Raw genomic sequence first — 24,515 nt, forward strand, 5'->3', positions numbered from 1 at the left:
AAAAGCTCTTGTGGCCAAGAATCTTGAAGGGAAAAATAAATATTTTTTAAAGTGTATGTTGGTTACATAAGATAACAAGAAACTAAGTAACAAGAAAGCAACAGTGAAGCATTTTTAAAGGATGCAAGTTTAAAGTTTTAAATTGTATATGAAAGGGAAAGGAATGTTTAGAGGCATAATAGTAAAGATAAAAAGTACTGGAGTTTAGATTGCTATTGAAAGTCCCCTTTAGTAGTTTTCCACACTGCTCATTATTAATGATACATTTACTCAATTCCAATGAAAATGTGCTTTTTCTCAAAAAAAAACTATTTATTTTTGTTAAGACTTTCTGGCTCTGTCCGGTAGCTTTTCAGAATGCATTTCTAAAATTGGAAAATAAATGAAGCCCACAGATATAGCATAACATTCCTGTTTTTCTTTGAATATAATATTTCTTTATGTTATTAGCAAGGCATGTTTATCAACTAGTATGGGCCAAGAAAAATTAACAACCAGTCATAAAAATTATATGCTTCGCTTTAAAAGGATAAGCATGATTAAGAAAGGGAAAAGATCTTTAAAAGATGTTCTATATTCTACCTGAAAGGCAACTAAAGTATTAGAATTACCAAAAACTACACCAAAAAAAAAATCACAGATTTTAGCAGACATTTTTAACTGTCGTCTTGAATCCAAAATGAGAAGGCAGTATGAGGAAGATATAACTATCCTAAACTGTTTGCCTATATTCTTTGTAGTAGAATCTTCCCCAGAACTTACTTCCTTTGATTATTTTGAGAATAAAATTTGATAATACTTTAAGTGATAGATATTATTATAATATGCAGAATTATTTGATTGTTTGGAAATATGAATAGTGTGATTTCTATACATAGATGTACCTATACATACATGTACCCACATGTATATGTGAAGGATATAAACTTTTAAAAGACCACATTAAAGACTCTACTAGTCATGTGGAAAACTGAGGTAATTGTCAAAAGAGAAATCACTTATAACTAAAATACTCAAATGCTTACTATAAATGATTTTTAGTTTGAATTATCTAGACAATTGGTCTGTTCTCTACTTGATTAATTAAAGACCTCATTTAAGACTAAAATACTTGAAAAGAAACAATGGGTATTTTTTTCCTATTCTGTGGAGTATAGCATATGTTATATGTGTTTATGCGTATATGTAGACATACATATATATTATAGTGTAACACATAAGATTATTGGGCTAGGTTTAGAATCATAAAAATCTGTATTCAATTCCATTTATATACTTATAGTGTATATGTCTCTTATATTCTTATAATGTATATACTTATATAGCATATATCTATATATGTACAAATAATCAGAATAGCAGATGTCTGATCCTGGGTCAATCATTTATTCTTATTGTGCCTCATAACTTTTCAGGGATCTGTTTAAGTGGAAGGAGTTCTCATACTAAAGTAATCTTTGATTACTCTGGAAAAAATTGTGTTTTACTAAGGTTTGAAACTCAAAATGCATGTGTGTATGTATGTGTGTGTGTGTGTTTGTGTGTGTGTGTGTGTGTGTATTTAAAACTGAATCAACAGGATGCATATTAAATGACTTGAAGTATTTTTATAGATAATCACCAAAAAGGTTTAGAAGAAGCATGTGTTTATTTTAATACTGAAGTTGAAGTACAAATTAAATTAGAACCTGACCAATTAAAATTTTTAGTATCTTCAAAATTTATTGGACTCATCAAGTTCCTTGGGACTTTTATGAAATTGGAAAAACTCAAATATTTCAAATACAGGCTATTCTGGACCCTGACCAGGGAGAATACAAGGAGTTTTATTTCCTTATGTTCAACATTATTTCACAACCCTCTATTCTGAGAATTGTTTGAAGTCATTCTGAGATGATTTTCAATGGCCCCCTCAGATTTCTGTTATATGTAAGGAAGTCAGTCTCTGTGAATTAGGAGAGCAGATTTCTAGATTATAAAGTACCCTGTCTTTAGGAAAGACTACAGCATAACCCTGAACTATAGAGAATTCCTTAGTTCCTCAGCCAGAAGTAAGTTTGAGAATGCCCTAGTATCTTATCCAACATCTAGCAAACACATTCCAAGGATACCTCAAGATATATCAGCATTATATGGTCATCATGGTGTACTAAGAGGTACCTTTGATTATTTCATTGGAGTATCAAAAGCTAATATATCTTTTATGTTAGAAAACTATGTTAATGAAGTTCTAAGCACCCACAATTGTTGTATAGAATAAGTTTTCAATTCAAGTTTGGAGAATCAGCAAACAAATGAAGTCAAAAATACAGTTTTAATGTCTTTATTATTCAGTTATTTTCCCAAGGTCACAGACTAACTTGATTCTTAATTATGGTTAGTTGTCATGAAAAAATGTAATGTCGGTTTTGTGAAAAGTGAACGAGTGTTCTATGAAACAAAAAGAAATTCACTTCTGGATAAGAATATTTCAAAGTTTATAGCCCAATAAAGATAGAGCAAAAGTTTTAATATATAAAAGAACAAATTTATACACTGATAAAACATATGCATACATTAAAAATTAAAGATAACCTTAAATAATCAATAAAATATTTAATAAGTATCTGCCAAATGAAAGTGCAGTGAAATTAATATCAGGGTCATTTATTGCCCAGTTTACAATTAAGCTAAAGAAAGAGGGAATACATCTGAAAATTTAAAGAAGGTGAATGAATATTTTCAAAAGGTAAAAACTGTTAAGAAACTTTGTCCTTGAATGTTAGGCTAAAGAATTTAGACTTTATCCTGTGCACTGGAGAGTAAAACAATCAAGTACACAAAACAACCCAGTATCATTTTATGGAACATACTGGAGAGGCAAGAAATGATTTGCTTGTAAGGTGCCAGTTAAGAGAGTATTAAAAATAGTCTGAGCATGAGGTCACAAAGGCCTTAACCAACTGGAGTGGCTATAGTAGGATTAAAAAAAATGAGTCATGTGGCAACTGGTGGGAAGATTTCCCATTGTTCAAAAACAAATAATATCTAAATTTTTCACCTATCATAATTTAAACATGTATCCAAAATATATTTACTAATGTTTTGTGCAATTTTTTTATATTTTTGTGTTATTTGGATTGGCAGTATGGCATAGTGGAAAAATATGGGATTTGGAATTTGAAGATTTGACCCCATTTCTGCCATATATATATATATATATATATATATATATATATATATATATATATATAGTCAAATCTCTTAACTCCTCTAAGCATTTGTCCTCATGTGAAAAAAAGAAATGAGTTGGATTATATGATCCTTAGTGGTCTCTTTCAGATTGAAATCTATGATTCTACTGAGACCTGATATTAAAATAACTAAATCATTTTAACCCCAAGAGAGGGGAAAATGTAATGACCCCAAGGATATGCTTGGTTTTCCCCCTCAGTCTCTTTGGTTATTTCAGATTAAAAGATTGAGTTAAGTCTCAATCACTTCAAATCCTTAGTGAGGGAAAATTTGTAATGTCTAAGCTAGTATGAGTTGTCTGTTTAACTTTACATCTATAGCCAATTCTAGTTAACCCTGGCTTCTTTGTGGTTGAGGCAAAATTCAGTTTATTTTGAAGCATCTCGGTTCTAAAAGGACAAATGATGTCATGTTACCTGTGGATAGACAGGCATCAGGAGAGCAAGCTCAGGAAAGAGACAACCTCTTCTTGGGACTTGCCTCATTAAGATTTTTTTTTCCTTAAGAAGAAAAACAAAACGAAAAACCTCCTTCAAGATTAAGGGTGATACATTCAATTTGGATCAATATATACCATGGCAATAATATAAAGACTAGCAAATTGCCTTCTGTGGGAGGGAAGTAATATTAGGGGGAAAATTGTAAAACTCAAAATAAATAAAATATTTAAAAGAAAAAAAGATTGAGGGTGATATTCATTTAAACTTTCCTATAGATTGTTTACATATACCCTAGCTTAGAATAAACCACACAAATATTGAACTTAATATTTTGGTATAAGTTGAATCTCTAGCCAAGTGGGATCTAGTCTGTCTATATGTGAGAAAAGCCAATGCAGATTTCATCTTTCTTGGTGAAGTCATTTCTAGGCCTAATGTTTAAGCTCTTGTTTTGTATGTAGATAGATAGATAGATATAGATATAGATATGGAGATAGATATAAATATAGATAGATGAGAGAGTATATATGTATATATGTATGTATACATATATATGTATATATGAAATGTATGTATATCTGTATGTGTATATAAATACAGATATTTGGGGCAGATAGGTGGCACAGTGGATAGAGAACCAGCTCTGGAGTCAGGAGTACCTGAGTTCAAATCTGGCCTCTGACATTTAATAATTACCTAGTGGTGTGGCCTTGGGCAAGCCACTTAACCCCATTTGCCTTGCAAAAACCTTTAAAAATACACATATTTGCTTATACATTCATTAAGGTATTTCATGAGAAAAATAGTAAAAACTTCAAAAATTAAGATAAAAGATTATTTTTATAAATATTTGCTATTTCAAATGTAAATGCTTTGATATTTCCAATTATTCATGGTTTCATTAAGGTTGGATACTCACTTATCCAATGCCAATCACAGTGTTTTCACTCATGCCTTAGTAAATAATTTTATGTTGTTGCAGTTGAAACTTCATCACTTGATGTCCATCTCTGGTTAATAGCTTCCATGAACTCATTAGCCTGGTCCTCTGAAAAAAGAGGACCACTGCCAAGGACTTCCTGCCAGTTTAGTAGGAAGGAACTGTTAGAACTTGCATTTCATCATCAAAGTCTTGAAAATCTAGAATCACCTCTATAAAGAAAATGAGACATTTGAGTAAGATATTAAAGAAGTGAGGAGCTAATGGCATGTTTTAGTCCTCCTGGATTGCCCTTGATCTCCTTAGTCAATCAACAAGCACTTATTTAACTATTACCATCAAATGCTGCACTAAATACTATGCTAAGGAAACAAAGGAACTGACATGGGGAGACATGTAAATGACAATGTGAATGAGATCTTTTCAGTATAAGAGGAAGGTATAAAAAAGCCTTTGCAGAGTTCCAACTATTCCACTACTTTACAAATACTAAGAAGATCTATGTAGTTACCTTTGATGACAATGCAAAAGATGGTCCTTCTCTTTTGTTGAGAAAAAAAAAACATTTTGAAAAGTAGATAATTAGGCAGTGTAAGCATGTACTCAGAAATGTGTTGGGGCGGAACAGCTATTTACCTGCAGCCAGCAAGATCAGTTGTCTCACATCTTTTTCTTTCATTTGTATACAGATTGTTTCTGCAATTATACAGGACTGCTTTGGATTCAGAATCCCCAACCTACATCCCTAGGGTTGAAAAAAGTCCTTTAAGGAGATGGACACAAAGGTCAGATTTAAAAAAGGAAGTGATACTGCTTTGAAATTGCAAGGGTTATTTCAATAATTACCTAGTTTAAGTGAGTTCAGGCCACCAAGGGCTACTGCTTTACTTGTTCTAGCAAAACATGCCACAGGCTCTTTAATAATGACACGAGTTCTTAATCCGAGTTAGCCCTTACTCTATTTCTTTAACATCTACCAACACAGTACCTAAGCTGGGTGATATACATGCCAGTTGTTCCAGCTCCATTTATACAGAGAGAAATGATCTAATGTATCTGGGGATGTTCTGAAGCAGAATTAAGCCCAAAGAAGTCATTCGCTACTGAATCTGTTGCTTAGACCTTGACACTCTCTCTCCTCAGTCATTTTAAGTATTATTTACCCCACCTCCAGTTGAAACCTTATCCTCCCACCAATAACAACACAAAAAAGCTACATATAGTAGGATCATCATCCTTAAGCAAACTTTGACAAAATGAGATTGCCTCAGTCCTTGCCTAGGGGTCATTGAGAAACCCTCCTGGGTTAATTGTAGTACAAATGAGTCCCAACTCTGGTAGTGACTCTTCCTGTGGACTCCTAAAATTGTTCCCTTAGTTAAGGTGTGGATATATTAAGTAGCTTCTAGAAGATAAAGCCCAATACTTCCTGGTTTTCTATTAACCACAGAGCAGCAGGGAATTTCCATGACATTATCTAAAAAAATAAACTAGGCACCTTTTTATCTAAGCTTATTTTAGAGTGTGATCATGTCGATTGGATTTTATATATACACAGGAATTAATCCTGTATCACGTGAACAATTTTGTATTCAGTTCAACAAACCCTTTTCCCCCTATTATATACAAGAAGAAACAAAGTCAAACTCCTTCTAGGTGTTAGAAATAGAGACAAAAGTTAACTCTACCTCCTTACAAGGAACTGGCATTCCACCAGGAAATTATAACATAGGCATATACAAGAAATGTAAATATAGCATCCTTTCCTATATTTAACTCATGGCTTGGTTCCCTATAGAGATAGATGTCTCAAGTTCAAAATACTTTATGGATCAGTGCTCCTACCCCAACCATCATATTTAGCATTAATAGACAGCTTATTAATAGACTTAATAAGCTCAAACAAAAGCATAAATTGGGGGTATATTCTTCCACAAATCAAACAAGTATCAATGAGAAAATGTCACACTTGTAGATTTCTCTTGTAGAAAGGCAGAGAGGCACATGCACGCATATACATATACATACAGCTACACACTTGTCTGGTCAATGCAACTTGTATATGATTGTGCCATATATCTGCTGTGCCAGTATCTCTGCTAGGAATGTCATTCAAATGAACTCTATGGGTCTATCCCTGTCCATCAGCTTGGAACTGGACATCTTCACTTACATGGGAGTATAGTAGAATAGAGAAAGAATATTTCCATTTTGTTCAAGAACTTAATCCTTTTAGGGATAACTAGTAGTGAAGTGGATAGAGCACCAGCCTTAGAATCAGGACTTGAGTTCAAAATAGGCCTCAGACACTTGTGCTCTTTGATTTTATCAACTAAATTCCTTGAAAATCAAGTGAAGCATTTACCTGATCATCCTCCCAGACTCTCCCACTCACTCATCTAGTATACAAAATAAAAACATAAAGTGATACAAAGTAATTTCCGGAGAGAGTAAAAAGAGCTAGAGGGCTAAGGAAAGACCTCATGTAGAGATGGCCTGGGAGCCAGGCTTTGAGAGACGGAAATTTTAAAAGATAAGACTGAAAAAAAAAGTTTTGTTCATAGCCAAGAGGATTGTTATCGGGAAGAAGGAACTCCAGGTGGAAAAACTGAAGAATACTCAAAATTCTGCAGACAGAGAATCTCTGTATCTCTGTCTCTCTGTCTCTCTGTCTCTCTCTGACACAATTATATACATATATATATATATATATATATACACACATACACACATTTGCACATATGCATATATATGAAAAATTGTCCAAAAATTGAAAAATGCAAAAGATATTTCAAATATAAATAACTTATCAATTTTACATGATTCACCATATGTGTGCTATAAGTATGAACATAACATATTGGTTATCTCCAGAAGTCATATGGGTACTATGCTATTTTGTGTGAATATCAGACCTTCTTATTAAATTGTTTTGAAAACAAAAATGCATTGTCTCTCAAAGTCCCACAAATTCCTTTGAGGCCAAAAAAAAAAAATTCCCGTTCCTTCAATGATCTACTCACCACTAACATGGTTTCCTTGCTTCTCCCCGGTGTAGTTCATTAACTACTTTCTGTTGTTAAACACCACAGTTGTGGCCTGCCCACCTCTATTCAGTAGGGGGTTTAGGATTACCCTCCTAAGGTAGCTGCCTCATCTATTGTCCTCTCAGCTCCTACAGCATCTCCTATCACTTTAGGTAAAAGCGGGGAGAACACAGAAATATATTTACTCATCTAGTTAATGTTTATACATCATTCCTTAGGACACATGACTCTAGAAGTAAAGTATTAAATTAGCAATGCTTTCCCCAAAGACTTGTCCTTCCTTTTGCTAGGACTACTGTTTCTGTATCCATAGAGACTCACCCAGAAGTTGGGTTCTTGTATGTTCAACCTCTTTGCTTGGTGGTGGGAGAGGTATATAAAACAATTGTGACTCTACTTACAGATAACTGAACAAACTTACCTCAAACACTTTGTCAAGTTGGAAGCATAATAAAAATGTGGTGTTGTTTTCATCATCAACAGACAGAAAGGCTCAAATCTTACCTCAGTCTTGGCACTGTTCTTTCTTCTTAATAATAGGGCTATGTTTCCTTCCCCAGAGGATTCAACTGAACAAGCATTTTTTAAAGCACCTCCTATTTTAAAAATACTGTTTTAGGCACTAGGGATAAATCAGAACTGAGTTTACCCATGTGGGAAATTCCCATTGTGGAAACTCCCTCCACTGATTCAGACAGTCAATTCATCTTTAATTTATAATCTTAGGAATTTGATTGTAATTCTAAAAGATTAAGTGATCCCTGAATAATATATGTCAGAAAAAGATCTTATTATATTTAGGTCTTCCTGACTGGAAGATCAACCCTCTCTATCCACTATATCATGTTTCTTGTTTAGAGGTTGGAGCATAGAAATAAAAATGAAATAACCCTTACTTTCAGGGAACTTACATTTTACTAAGGGTTTGGGTAAAGCTAGGGGGTAGGATAAGGTGCATGCAACAAATAAGCAAGTACAAATAAATAGGAGGAGGGAGAAAAATACTAATAGTGGGAGATTTGGGGAGGACTTAATAGATGTAAGACATTCCCTGAGCTAAGCCTTCAAAGAATGTAAGTGGACTAGAGGGTGAGTTTAGGAACAAAGTTCAGCTCAGAAGAATGCAACAAAGTGAGAAATGGCATGCTAAGTTCAACAAAACTGTCCATTTTGGATAGGATATATGGTGTATAAATGGAGGTGATATGGAAGAAAATTTAGAAGGCATATTGAAGACAAATTGTGGAGTGACTTAAAAGTCAAATTGAAGAGCTTGTATTTTAACCTGTTGATAAATGTCTATGGGAGGGGGAAGGGAAAAGTTAAGAAAGATAACATGTCTTGTGGCAGTGACTGGATAAATAAATCTGGGTGACTGGAAAGATGGTAGTGCTCTAAAAAACTTACGTTGTGCATGCATGCATGCACATAGATGTACGTGCATATATGTGTTTGAAAGAGGGTTAGGTTTAGTGGCAAAGATGATTAATTTCCTTATAAATAAAGGTAGAATCTAAGATTGTGATAGTATTTTCAGGTAGGTATATACAGCAGGCAGTTGATGATACAGACTAGAATTTAGGGGGGGAAAAGATTTAGATTGGATATATAGACTTGGGAGGAAAGCTGCATGATAATTGAACCCATGGGAGAAGAGGTAAGCACCAAGGGAGACTCCTCCCTACTTGTCCAGGAAGTAATAAGACATCACATTTGTCCCCCAGTTTATTCTCATTAGGGACTGGGCAACAATACTCAAATTACTTGGGGTTCTCAATGACATGTACTAGTCAGGGCCTCATCCCAGGTGAAGTTCTGTTCTTAGCAGCTAGTAAAGTATGCATGCCTTGGGGGCCTTCTTGCAATTCTCCCAAGTCAGCAGAGGAAGGAGGAGGCCAGATTTTGAAATTCTGACTATAGATAAATTGAGATTTCTCTATAAAGAGAAGCAGGGCCTACAGACACACACACACACACACACACACACACACACACACACACACACACAGAAAAATATTTGGTTAAAAATCTTAGTACATTTCCATTATGTGCTAGTAAAAGTTATATGAAAAATGAATCAAACATTATCGAGAATCTGGGAAATTGACCTCTGTACTCTGCATTCACATTAGTTTATCATTATCAAATCAGAAGAAATATCAGTACCATCTGTCATTTTAGGCTCCAGGTGTTTTTTGCTTAAATCAATAGATAGATAGATAGATGATAGATAAGCAAAAAAACATTAAATCTTCTTCCCTAACTTTCAAAGATGACCATAAAAAAGAACCAATTTCCTTGCACTGCAAAGGGGGCCCACTTGCTGTTGGCTTTTCTGAATACAACAAATTTGACTAATCCTCTTCTCCTCCTCCCCTGCTTTGAACCCCTGCACAGCAATCAATCGTCTATTGCTATTTGAACTCAAGGTACATGTTTGATTTTAGCCATATATATTCTCCCTTTCTTTTTAATGCCTCCACGAATTGAGGATCAATTGATTTTTATAGCCAGACATCTTCCTCTTATGCATTCAGATTCAGCAAATGAATTATTTACATTTAAGTTTTAAATAATCAATATATTAACAATGATCCCAAGGAGTCAGTTTTCTCTTTTGATTTACACTACATCTATTTCTGGTTTAAAAAAATTCCTCCAGCTGTTTTATGATTAATATATGCATTTTGGCTAATGTTCATGGACAATTAATAATTATACCAACACTTTTTTTTCAGTTATGGGTTTGCTTGTTTCACTGATATTATTGTTCTTCATTAATAGTTATTGACCTGCTACCATATTGAGGACTTAATAATCCCCTGGCTAATTGCTGTTTCTTTGGTTTTAGTTTTGTTTTGTTTTTAACATTGCTATGATGTATTAACTGTCTTGAAGAAGACTAAAAGGAGATAGAAAAAGTGGAAGTACATACTTTTTCTTAATTTGATGACTATTCACAAGTATATTAACAATTCAATGGGAGTTAATAATTTAATATATTCTAATGCAATGGTTCAAAATGTTTATGGTTTTTTTTGCTTTGTTTTTTTGGGGGGATATTTTCAAGAACTTAGATTCAGTAACTTTTTTATGTATACTTTGGTAAAGGGTACCAATAATTTCATATAGAAAAAAGAAAATAATCTCTTCATTTTAACTGAATAAACATCATTGAAAACTGCATCTCAGGGGCAGGTGGCCAGGTGGCACAGTGATAGAACACCGGCCCTGGAGTCAGGAGTACCTGAGTTCAAATCTGATCTCAGACACTTAATAATTACCTAGCTATGTGGCCTTGGGCAAGCTACTTAACCCCATTGCCTTCCAAAAAACCCTTAAAAACACTGCATTTCCACTTAAATCCCTTTCTCCACATTCAAGAGGGTTCAAGTTGAAAGAAGAGCCAGGTTAACAAGGTTCTTAACCCATAGATGGAAGAACTTTGCAAATTAGCTATTTTCCCTGAAGTGGACAATGTGGGAGGAAAAGGTTGCAGGGAATTGGGAGACAAAGATTGTAGAACTGTTTGATTAAGAGTCTCCTCCAAAATTTTATCCTGAGACTCCATCATAACATACACAAGCAGATCATCCCAAAGATCATTTATAGATGAAAATGGAAGGACAAGAAATAGCCAAAAAAGTCTCCCATCACTTTTATAGTGATCTAATATCCTCCTTTATATCAGTGGAATATCTCACGCCTATTGTATTTGGAAATGAAATTTAAGAAAACCTGATCAGGAAATATAGTTGAACTAAACCAAGGAAACACAGATGTAATTGGCAATTAAACTATTTCACAATTTGAAAACATTGAAGTTTTACTTAAAACATATGTGAAGGCAGAAGAGAAACAAACAATGAAGTGAAGGTGATAAAGAATGATTTACTACCAAGAAATGGTGAAAAAGAAGTTTACCAACAAATGCATCCTTCCTGTATAACTGCTTTCTCATTACTTAAAAAATTTTTCTTGTGGATGATCTACACATGATTCAGGCATTTTCCATGATGAAAATATGAGACCATATTAGGCAGACTTTTTTTAAGGTCTACCCTGAAAGTTTTGTAATTTAAATAATTTTAGGAGTAGGATTTCTATTCTCTACAACCCAAGATGATAAAGAATAACAGAAATGTCTCTCATATTTATATCTCTACATATTCATCACATAGAAATATCAAACAAAAATCCCTCTGTAATATTTTCCTTTCTATTTTTCAAGTTTGAAAAAAGCTACTATAATATTCAATTCAACTCTGCTTTACATTCATGGATAATCTCTTAAAATGCCTGACAGGTTGTGGTACATGTCTATTATTTTTGCTTCCAGGGAGAGTTAAAACTGAATGATCTCTAGACCTTGAAAGCCCTAAGCTACAATGGACAATGAAAATCCTGAACAGTTTGGGGTAATAAATATGGTGACTCCCTGGAAGTATAGGGACACTAGCTTGTCTATACAGAGGGTGAATCAACCTAAATAAGCTTGCGGCAAGTCAAAGCTCCAGTGTTTAACAGTAATGGGATCAGGTTATGAACTAGCTGAGGCCCTTCCAGATTTGGTGGCATGAGATCAAGTCCTAAAGATTAGCAAACAAATAAATAATAACTGAAGGAGGTGGAGGATATCCATTAGAAAAGAGATTTGAGAATAAGAAAACTTGTTTTATAAAAAAATATGAGGGAAAGGGTGTTGCTTTCATACTTAAAGAGAAATGGAAATATAAAAATATCTTAAAAGAGCAATTATCTCAGCCGATGTGCTTGATCTTTTTTAAAATATGATTTATTAAAAATAATGATAAATTAAATTAAAAGTCAGGCATTGGGAGTGTGAGTAATTTTCTTTACCTCTTAAATGTGGAGACAGGGGGGAGAGAGAGAGAAAGAGACTGAGACAGAGACAGAGAGAGAGACAGATAAAGGGTATCTTAACTATATCCTGACACTATATCCTGATTGAGAGAAACTGAGAATTCAAAAATTTCCGATGCTCATTGTTGATTTCAAAAATCAAAACAAAGACTCAGTAGAGCAAAATTCAGCCTTAAAGGCTTTTCTTCAATGAGGTTCTACTCATGAATTTTTTTATAGTAAGAACTTTCAGAAACAACTTGATTGCTGATCTTTTGTCTTCTATCAATGTTAATTGGCATCAAAAAGAGAAATATGCATGCTCACCAAAATTTGTTTTTGTAACATTTTCTGCATAAGATCCATGAAAAGAGTAATTCCCTATAAAAGAGGAGGAAATGCTATTTACCAAGAAGTCTTGACTACACAAATAGATTAGCCTAATAAGAAATCTAATATAGTGGAAAAGGTACTGGTTTTGGATTTATAGGATGCAAATATTTATCCTACCTCATTAATCATATATGTTTCTCAAGCCTCTATCCTGGACCCTCTTTTTTGTTATCCTCTATATTGTCTCACTTGATGATCCATAGTTTCACTTATCTTCTCTCCAAAGATGATTCTTAAAACTCTTTATCCAACCCTAATCACTCTTTACCTCCAATCTCACGATCTACAATTGCCTATATCTATAAAATTCTTAAACTCATGTCAGAAATTAAACTCATCATGTTCTCCCCTCTTCCTTCCACAACCGATCCCTCCATATCTAATTGCTTGCAAATTCCTGTTGATTCTGTAACATCTCTTATATATATTCACTTGTCTCCTTTCACATCATTGCCACTTTGCTCTAGTTCTTACCACCACAATTACTATTATATACTTTTGGTTAGATCCCCTACTTCAAATATCTCTCTGTTCAAGCTGGTTCTACAATTAGCTGTCAAATTTATCTCCCTATAGTGATGATGTGACTATTTCACCCTCCTATTAAAAAATCCAAACTAACAAACAAACAAAAAAACTCCAGTGGGGTTTCCTGTTATTCCTAGAATCAAATACCTTTTTTTTCCCTCTTAACTATTAAAACCCTTCACAACTTGGTCCTACATTTCCGTTAGTTTATATTTTACTCACTCCTCCATATCCTGTGATCCAGGGATACCTGCCTCCTGGAGATTCCTATCACAAGACACTCCATTCCCCCACTTCATGCATTTTCAATACCTAGTTGTTCCCTTTGCCTCAAGTACTATCCCTTTTCATTTTCATCTCCTAGTTTTTCTGGCTTAATTCAAGTTCCAAATAAAGTTCTATCTTCTAAAAGAAGTCTCTTCTAATTCCCTTTAGTACTAATACCTTATGTCTGTGATTACCTATCTCCTCTTTTCCTTGTGCATATTTTGTTTATAAATAGTTATTTACTTGTTGTATCCCTCTTAAGACTGTGAGATTATAGAGAACAACAATCTGTGAGTAGTAGTAGCTTCCCCCTCATGGAACCTAAACAGTCAGTTCCAGTTAAGCAATGCTACAATCTCCTTCTCCTCCTCCTCTTCCTAATCCATATTTATACTATCTTAAAAAATGGTATAATTTAAAAAATGGTACAATTACTTATATTATCTAATGTAGTTTTTATTTATGACTTCTAGAAATATAGCAATGAAAAAGCAGTTATTGATAAAATTCAGTGAAAATCAAATGGAGCTACTTGACTAAGTCTTTTAACCCAAATCACTTTGGCTCTTTCAGACTGGAGAATAATAGATCCCTGCCCAAGCCTTATTTTCTCATTATTTTGATGGTTGAGAGTGAATGTAAATAGCAATTGTTTCTGTTCTGGTCAGAAATTCTGAGTGACTTCCCTTTGAAGAATGATTTTTTTTTGTTAAGACAAAGTATGTCATCTTTTTTACTCCTATTCTTACCTAGACTTTAACTATTGACTTGCCCTAACAAACTGAGAACTGGGAAAGACTTTAGCTTAAAAGGGCCTTGGTCTCCAGTGTCATTGTTTGTCATTCTGACATGTCTTATTACTTCACTTGGATGGCTCTGGAGATTGAGACTGAAGATTTTGTGCAGCTCTGTCTCAGTTATATTCAATTTACTTGAAAGTTAAAAGATCACCCTCTTGATGTCCAGAATGTTCCTCTTCAAGAATGAATCTATGAGGTTCTTGACCATTATATAATGTCTTTAATGTATGACTTTTAGAAGGCAATATTGCCTTTCTTGTATCCCCAGTATTTAGCCTGGCACATAATAGGATATAATAGATCTATTGACTTAATTTGATATAATTAACCTATGTTCAACTATTGGATCAGATACTTCCAAAGTATTTGTTATTTAACCTCTTTGATTTAATTTCCTTATCTTTAAAATTAGAAGATTGACCTAGATGATCTCAAAGGTTCCTTCCTATGTCTATGATCTTGGGGAAGGGGGGGATAAAAAATAGTGGACTAAGAAAAATGGTATTTATGTTGCTAAGAGCCAGAATTCAAAAGTATTTTGAGATGCTAAAATCCTGGGCCAAATATAATAAGATAAAATTCAATAATGATAATGTATTTTCTGATCATCATAGAATGAGATAATCTCAGAATTGCAAGGAATTTAAAAATAATCTGACTTAACCCATTTATAAAGACAAATCTTTTCTGGATCACACCTGCCAAGTTTCTATCCATGCTTTATTTGAAGACTTCTGGTGAATAGGAATAAACTTCTTTCTAAGGAAGTTCATTCTCCTTTGATGTAGCTCTCTTAGGAAATATTTCCTTAAATGAAACCTTAATTTAACTGTCTTTAATTTCTACCTGGTGCTCCTAGTATAATTTCTAGGGCTGGACAGATCAGTCATAATTATTCTTCTACCTTCTTTCAAATACTTGACATTTGTCAAGACCCCAATAAGCCTTTATTTTTTTCTCCAGATCAAGTATCCCCAATTTGATGTTGAATCCTTTCACAATCCTTCTTGGACTCAGTCCCTAAAGCTGTTCTTTAACTTGTGAACATCCTTGATTAAGTGTGATGTTCAGAACTAAACACAGGTCTCCACATGTGATCTGATCCTTTACACATTTCCTTTAATGCAACCAAGAAATGTATTAGTTTTTCAGCTATCACATTACACTGTTATCTCATATTAACCTTATACTCTCCCAAGATACTCAGGTCCATGAATTAGCATTGCTTATTCCATCAGGTACTTATGAAAAAGTAAAATTTTATAATTAAGTCTGATAAATTTGTTCACACTATTCTAATATTCTGGTTTTAAAAGATTTTAAGATACTATCCCTCCCATCTTTGTATAACTTGAAAATTTAATAAGCATCCCATTGTTGCCTTTATCTAAGTCTTTGATAAAGGGGTTAAACATCTCAGGACCAAGAATAGTTCCCTGGGATACTCACCTTGAGACAATCTTCCAAATTGATATTAAATCATAATGATTATTTTTTTGAGTCCAGGGGCTCCTCCAAATAACCCCAATTCCAGTTAATTATACATTTGTCAAGAAAATAGTTAAAGAATATATCCTTGCTGAAAAAATCAATTAATTAACTTAAGGAAAGGTGGGGGAAGAATGATGTAGAAGAGTGTCTATTATATTTTGGTAGAGTTTGGGTTTGTTATCCACATCAATAGTGTGATATCATAACCAAAACAATGCAGTCACAGGCTACATTAAAAATGTCAAATTATCCCTAATGATGGATATTATAATCCCATTGCACTCTTCCCTAGTATAATTATTTTAAAAATTCAAGAGATATAATTTATATGTAATTTAATCATTTTATTAATAAAATCAGCACCTATATTAACAAATATATAGTCATCTAGTTGTCATACTTAGACAAAAGACAAACATGGAAATAGACTCACAGTTTATATACCCTTTGAAGAATGGGGTTCAATGAGGGGCTGAGAGTGCCTTGCACAGAGAGATTATCTCTATACCCAAACCAACCCCAGCCTTAGCCAATCTGTTCAAAGAAATTATGTCCATGTGTTTGGGATCTTGAACAAGGAAGTTCAATCACATTATCCACAATACCCTTCTAGAGATTGAACTTTTAAAAATCAAGTCTTTAGAAAAGTGTGAGAACTCTGGAGCTCCCCAAATCAGTGGTTCTTAATAATCATTTATCAGTTTATATATAAATTATTGTGTTCAGCTGTGGGCACTATGTTTTATGAAGGATGTTGATGAGCTAGAAATTGTCTACTGGAATTCTATCAGCAAGGTGAAGGATTTTACTAGGATCTAATTAAACTAATAGGTGAGAATTTGCCAAGGAAAAAGAAGAATGTAGGTGAAAATGATAAATGTTTTCTTGTATTTGAAAAGTGATCATTTAAAATAGGAACTAAAATTTCTTTGCTTGACCTTAGAGTGTATAAAAGAGGAGCAATGTTCACAAATCATGGAGTTAGTTTAAGACTGAGTTTCAGGAAAGACTTCTTAACAAAGCTATTTTAAAGTGGAATTAACTGACTGGAAATAGTAGATTCACTCCCAATAAAAATATTCAAGCAGAGGTTTGATGATCACTTGTTGAAGATGTTGAAGGGATTCTCATTCAATTATATTTGCACTTGCTTGTCTCTGAGATCTCTTCTGAAATTTTATAATTTTGCAATTCAATACAAAGTGTAATGTAAATAAGTAATTTATGAAAGATAAAATGTTGCATTGAAACAATAACTGGATTTAGAGTTAGAAAATTGGCTTCCCTATTTATGATCTAGAATCTTGGACAAGTCATTCAATTTCTCCAAGTTCATTTCCTCACATACAAAGAAAGGGCAATAATATAGCAAGCATTTATTTTAAGATTTCACAGAATTTTACAAATATCAGCTGTAGTAGTAGTTAGGTACTGTTACTATTTTACAAAAAGAAAACATTGATATAGTTAAGTGACTTTTTAGGGTCAGTTTAAATAGTATCTGAGGATAAATCTGAACTTAGGTCCTGACTCCATTCTTACTGCTCTATGTAACACCTTTTTACCACCTAAATGCCTCTACTATACTAGGTAAACTACCCATTTTAGAGGGTTATTGTCTCAGGAGACTACCACTAATATTTTTATGTTCCTTACAATGTGCAAAGCAGTATGTAAAGTATTGGGAGTGACACAAAATTTAAACAAGTCATGATCCCTGACCTCCAAAAATTTAGTAAAGGTATAATTCACATGTGGATAGCTATATTACATTATAATAAAGAGAGATATAGTAAGATTTTTAAGTCATAAAGTTATTAAATATTTATTAAACTCTTACTTTGTGCTAAGCATTGGGGTTACAATGCAAAGGAAGAAGATCCACATGAACAAATAGCCTAAAGGGACAGTAAGTATATCAACAAACCTGCTATGTTCACTGTGCTAAGTAAGGAGGATATAAAGGAAGGAGAAAGACAGTTCCTCAAGTAGCTCACAGTCTAATGGGGAGATATCATGAAAACAAACTGTTTACAAACAGGCTTTACATCTGGTAAAATAGAGGTCATCTTAGGGGAAAGACACTGGTACTAATGGGTTCTGGAAAAGGTCTCTTATCAAGGTTGCATTTGAATTGAGACCTGAAGAAAGCTAGGGAAGCTAGGAGGTAGAAAGCAATGCGGAGGGAGAGATCACACACATGAAAAAGATCTAGGGAAAAGGGAATCAGGAGATTGAATATCATCTGTGAGGAAAAGAAGAAAAAGAACCCAGTATTGCTGGATTATACTGTGTAGAGAAGAATAGAGTATAAGAAGACTGGAAAGATGAAAAGGAGCCAAAGGGTGAAGGATTTTAAAATCATAACAGAAGACATTGTATTTTTTCCTGGAGGAAATAGGGAACAATTAGAATTTATTAATTAGAGGGATGATATGGGGAGGCCTGCACTTTAGGAAGACCATTTTGGCAGCTGAGTAGAGAATGGATTGGAATGAAGAGAGATTTGAGACAAGGAGATCAACCAGGAGGTTATTATAAGAGTCCAGATGAGAGGTGATGAGGGTCTACAGAAAATCTAGCTGTGACAGATGAGAGCAGAAGATATAAAAGAGATTTATCAAAAGTATAAGTGCAAGGATTTGGGAACTGATGGGTTATATGGTACTAAGAGTGGGAGAAATCATGGATGACACATCTAAAATGAACACATTGGTGACTTGGAGGATAATAACAGTTTGAGACAGTTTTTATGTCTACTGGACTTGCAGTTCAAGATAGTCAATAGGTATCTAATTGTGACATTGAAGTTATGGAAAGAGGTGTGGTCTAGATAAATAGATCTGGGGATCATCTACATAAAAATACTAATTGAATCCATGGGAGCCAATGGGTTCACCAAGTGAGATAGTACAGAGAATGAAGAACTAGAGCCCAGGAAAGAACCTTGTGTGATGTCCACACATAGAAGACATGACCTGAATGAAGTTCTCATAAAGAAAATTGAGGATAACTAGGCAATGGTAATGTCATGGAAAATCATAAGAAGAAAACACCAGAGAGAAGCCAATTGAAAATATCAAAGGCAAAATAGGTATGGAAGAGTGAAGGGTGAAGAAAAAGTCATTAGATTTGTACAATAATAATTTCAGTTGAATAAAGTCAGAGGAGAGTTCAGAAGAAAGAAATAAAATGGAGAAATCTATTATAAATGACATTTTCTAGGAAACTTCTTTAAAACTATTTTAATGATGGAGGAGAAATGATATGTTTGGAGACAGCAAGGACACATCTAGGAGAAAGGAAGAGATTGAAGATTAGTGAGAAAATGGAAACAATAGAGAGAGGATCTTTATTGGAGAGGACAGAATGAAATGGATTTACCTGTGCATATACAAGCATTTATCTTGCCAAAGAGAAGGGCCTTCTCTTTATGTGAGACAGAGATAAAAGAAGTAACAATGGAGAAATGATGCGAAATAAGGGGTGGGGTGGGGAGAAAAGTTAGCTTTTAGAAAATTGCCTCAATTTTTTTTCAATTAAATATGAGGCAAAATTCTTAGTTGAGAGGGTAGAGGAAGTGGTACCATGGAAGGATTCAAGAGAGATGCAGATATTGGATAAACTGTTGTGGAGAGCAAAGGGAAAAAACAATTATGAAAAAATAAAAAAATTGACTTACTTCAAGACAAGATCTCACTAGAGATTATATGACATTTGTAGTGGACCAAGTTAGTAGTTCCATGGGGTTTTTTTTAGCTCTATTAATAGCACTTACAATAGGATGAAAGGCAGTAAATGGGGGGGGGAGTTATCTAAGGGTGGGTCTTATTAAGGCATGATCAATGATAGGATAAGAGGGCAAGAAACAGTGAATGTAGAACAGTGTAGAGTTGAATGGGATCATCAAGGTGTTAAGGTAGGGAAGGGAGAAAAATGATGGCCAGAGTAGTAGAAAGATCAGAGTCATAATGAGAATAAGGTTAAAAATGTTAAGTAGAGAGAAAGATGAAATGGTGAAATACAATAATCAAATAAAGAAATTTAAGTTCATAAACATGGAAGTAGGGCACTTATCGGCAATGGCAAGATCAAAGGTATGAGTATCAGTCAGTTATGTGCAGCTGAAGCAGAGTGGAGGAGAAAGTCACACAAAAATATAAATTGAGGAACTAGGAAGTTGGGAGACTTGAGGGAGTACCAGTAATTATATTGTAGTCTTCTACTATAAGAGCAGGAATTGGAGAGGACAGAAAGACCCATGCATTGAACTCATTGAGAAAAGGAGAGCTCTAATTTTTAATAGTGAAGTTAGGTGGTACAGTGGATTGACTGTTGGGCCTGAAGTCAGGAACTCATTTTCCTGAATTCAAATATAACTTCAGACACTAACTGTGTAACCCTGGACAAGTCACTTAACTCTGCTTGCCTCAGTTCCTCATCTGTAATCTAAGCTGGAGAGGGAAATTGCAAGACATTATAGTCTTTGCCAAGAATACCCCCAATGAGGTCATGAAGAGTTGGGCATAACTGAAACAACATTAGCAACAACTATTACAATGATAATAATGGCAAAAACAACAAAATTTAAATACCATAGATCAAGACTTTTTCTGCACTGTAACAGGTTCTTTGTTATAATGAACTAAAAAGACAAACTCAGGGTGGGAGAGGGGGGAATTAAAGTAGAATAGTGGTATGTTTTTAATTTGTTCTTTTTTTGTCATCTCTGTACCTCCTGGATAAAACCCAAAGGGAAACTAACTTGATTAGCTAATAGTGTAATCAATTTCATTTATTAGCTAATATTTATTGTGATTAGTCTCAGAACGTTAGTATCTTCAAATAGGGGCTAATGAGAATATTTTCAGGTAAAAAATAGGCTTAAATATTTTCCTCCTATTATTTCTGTCTTTTACTGCTAAATAGTTTGGATTAGTATTGAAACAAGTCAGCTAAACCCAACATTGGCCAGTTTCAAATCAAAAACAAAATCAACGTGATATTTCTGTATATTCCATTACATGCCTCATCATTTTTCGTATGGCACTAGATTATTGATGCCAAACTTCTCATACAATTTTAAACTTCTTGCATCATCTAAAGAATTATTTCTGAAAGATCGAAAATCTACAATCTTAGAGTATTCAGTCTTATTTATAACTAAGGGTTTATATATTTATATTTATATTTATATTTATATTTTATATTTATATTTATAACCAACAGTTACATTCAGAAGACAGATCAGCATTAAAAATACATATATTCATATAAATCATATTGCTTAACATATATTTATACACTCATATATACAGTGCTGTCTAATATTTATCAAATTATTTTATATGCCTCAGATCACTGGTTGATCTGAGAAACATTCAGATTAACAGAATCTTCCTGATTTAAGAAAGAATGAGGATTGCACATAATGCCACATGTCCTGATACCCCTACTTTATTTTAAGAAACAAACCCTTTCCATCTAATGAAAACCAAATTTTTGCCTCCTTTTGAAACCCAACCAGACTCAAAACAAGGTTTCCTCAAATATCTGAACATACAAAATTATTCCTTTGAATTTAGAGCATTTTGTTTGTGCCATTCATGTTGCACTTGTAATTGAGAGTAGCACTTTTGCATCATGTGGATTTTAGTAAATCAAACAAATTACCCCACTCCACTTACATAAGTAATAAAATGCTATACCTTAGTATGTTAAACTTAAGACACAAATATGGTTCTCAGTTTCTTAAAGAGTTAACTCCTTTATGGGCAGGTTATGCCTGAGTTCTTGAAAAGGACTGAACCTTGTTAATATAGCCCTGAGGTAGATGAAGTTGAACATGTATGTTTTGCTTTAAAAATTTCACAAAGCACAAGAGTAATAGATCATTTATTTAAGTTCACATTAAACTTTGACCCCCTTTTTGTATCCCAACTCCACTCAAGTTATGAGACTGAAAAAAATTCATATAAACTTAGATGTGTGTATGATTTTGTTTGAGGATTAATTAGGATTGCTTTTCCTCCTGAAATAAATAATATATATGCTTATTCTCATCTTTTAAAAAAACTGAGAGTAAAGAAAACAATAAAAATAGCCAATTTTCTCACAAATGAATTTATTTTTATAGTACGTAACCAACAGTATTCTATCCCCCCCTCCAAAAAAAACCAATGAAATACACAGTCATAAGAATATATTTTAATCTTTCTTGGAATATGTCACTGTTTATATTTTGATTAAAATTGATGCTAGATCTAAAGTTGCACCAAGTTAATACCATTATTAATAATACAATATATTTACATAAATAAAAAGGATATTTTAATAGTACCTACTTTTGCAAGGTGAACTGGGCCATAAATTATAGTAGTCCTTAAAATTTGATTATAGAAAAAATAGAGAGAGATAGGAGGGAAGGTACTGGAGCATGTGAGGGAGGAATAATCTCTTTTGAAGTTTTGAGAGTCACCCCAGGTAAACTGAGTTATAATGCTATTTTTCATGTGTTTGATCTATTCTAAGTTTGTTTAGTATCTGCCAAGGATAGCCATGCTTATTGTTTAATCTACTCCACAGAGCTAGATTTTGGTAATTCTGAGGGTTAATGTGAAAGATTGGAAAGGCAAGATAGGAAAAAATCTCTTTTTTGCAAAGTTTTGCTTGGAAGCCAAAATCTGAAATTTATGCCATCATTACTTAGTGTATTTCTTTAGAAGAATTATTATTTCCACTAAATTTGTATAGTACAGTGCACATAACTCTCAGTTTCAGACAGCAAAGAATGTTCAGCTGAACCTGTTCTCAGAATGAGGTGTGGAGAAATGTGACCATGAGCTCATTGTTTGTTTTAGCAATTGTGGGTTATAATAAAGCACTTATTAGAGAAAACGTTTCCACTCACAGACACCCTGGTGAGGTGTTTATGAATTGTTCATGGATATTAGTGAACTTTACTCAAATGCTCATTGAACCATGCTCTTAAGACATTTCATGAATAATTAGCAATAAAAGATTCAACAATTTTTACACAAGGATTTTTACGATGCTCTTTAAAAAGTTTCTAAACTCTAGATTCTAATCATGACCACATTATCAACAACTCTGAGACAGAATTTGCATTATATTCACTTTACTTTGGAGAGCAAACTACCAACTTATTAAAAATTTGTGAGATTCATATTCTTGAGGATAGTAGAGCATTGGTGAGCATTACATTCTTCTAATTTTTGAAAGGAAAAAAAAGTCATATTATTGCTCTATGTTGTCAGCAGTAGTTAAATGCCACTTCTACTGGCTTACATGATTCTGATTGCTATGCACATTCTAATGTTCTCCAATATTTTAAATGTACTTCACTACTGGGTCACATAAACACAGTGTGAGAATTTTCCACTTTATTCTAACCCAGAATGTTCTTTCAGGATCTGTTTGGTTTCTCTACCAAGCCGACTATAAAACTGAACAGGAAATACTTTCATAGATTTAGAGCTGGAAAGGACCTAAGAGACCATCTGGTTCAGTTCTCTCATTTTGTATTTGAGAAGCTGTGTCAAATAAAACAGTTATCACTGTGGGATACCACTAACTTCAAGCTGGTCCTAAGGTTTTCATGACAATACTTCATAGACAATTTGGATACCTCTTTGGCAGAGTTTGTAGATCTGTACTACTTTTAGACCCACTCTTGGAAATTCTTTGGGTCCTTTGGCAACCCTGAAAGCAAAGAAATTGGAGCAAGGGAACAATTTGGGAACTGGAATCTTGAATAGCAATCTCTAACATGTCTGGAGCTCCTCACTTCATTTGTTAGTTATGAATTCTTTTAAGGAAGGAAATGAGGTTAGTCTGGCATGACTTATTCTTAACAAAACCATATAGGCTTTTTGTAATCAAGATTTTGTAGATAATTATGATCAATCTCTTCATTAATCCTTTCTATAATTTTAGAATTCTTAGAATATGAAAGCAAGTTCATTATGGTTTAAAGTCTCCATTCTCCTCACTTTTTTTTTGAGAATTAGGACATTTGTCCTTTTCCAGTCTTCTGATAGCTCTCTTATTTTCCATAATCTTTAAAATATCAATATACTAACTCAAAATCTGGTAGTTCTTTCATGACCTATGAATGTATTATCTTTAGTTATATTCTGTAACCTTAAATTCAGGCTTCACTTCTCTCCTAGGTTAAGAATTTATACTCATATAGGACAAATTGAACAAGCTTTATTTTAAAGCTTCATATTTAAAGATTTCCTGCATTGATGAGATATATCAGTAGACAAGGACAGTTTAGAAAAGATCAAATAGTACAGAAGCTCAGAAAGCATCTAAAATCACTGATACTCTAACATAAATCCCCTCTACTTAAATTGACCTGAGTATTGTCTCACTATAATGTACATTAATCATTCTATGAATCCCCCAGCAATAAGAAAAGTTATAAAATTAGAAGTTTAAAACTCTTCTTCATTTTATGACTTCAAGAACTTAAAAACGCTAAGCT

General features: G+C 33.5%; 1 long non-coding RNA gene across 12 annotated transcripts in view; it reads right to left on the reverse strand.

The window, feature by feature from the left end:
• Nucleotides 1–7,796, reverse strand: part of LOC141502840 (uncharacterized) — a 368,212-nt gene extending 360,416 nt beyond the window's left edge. For 10 of the 12 annotated variants that reach the window (XR_012472672.1, XR_012472662.1, XR_012472669.1 and 7 more), the window contains exon 1: nt 7,638–7,796. This is a non-coding gene — a long non-coding RNA (uncharacterized LOC141502840). Of the gene's footprint in view, nt 1–4,593; nt 5,360–7,637 lie in introns of all 12 variants that reach the window. The other 2 variants (XR_012472665.1, XR_012472664.1) reach the window with 2 other exon arrangements.
• Nucleotides 7,797–24,515: the final 16,719 nt, after the last annotated feature.

This window comes from Macrotis lagotis, chromosome X (assembly GCF_037893015.1).
Source record: "Macrotis lagotis isolate mMagLag1 chromosome X, bilby.v1.9.chrom.fasta, whole genome shotgun sequence".
Taxonomy (NCBI): Eukaryota; Metazoa; Chordata; class Mammalia; order Peramelemorphia; family Peramelidae; genus Macrotis; species Macrotis lagotis.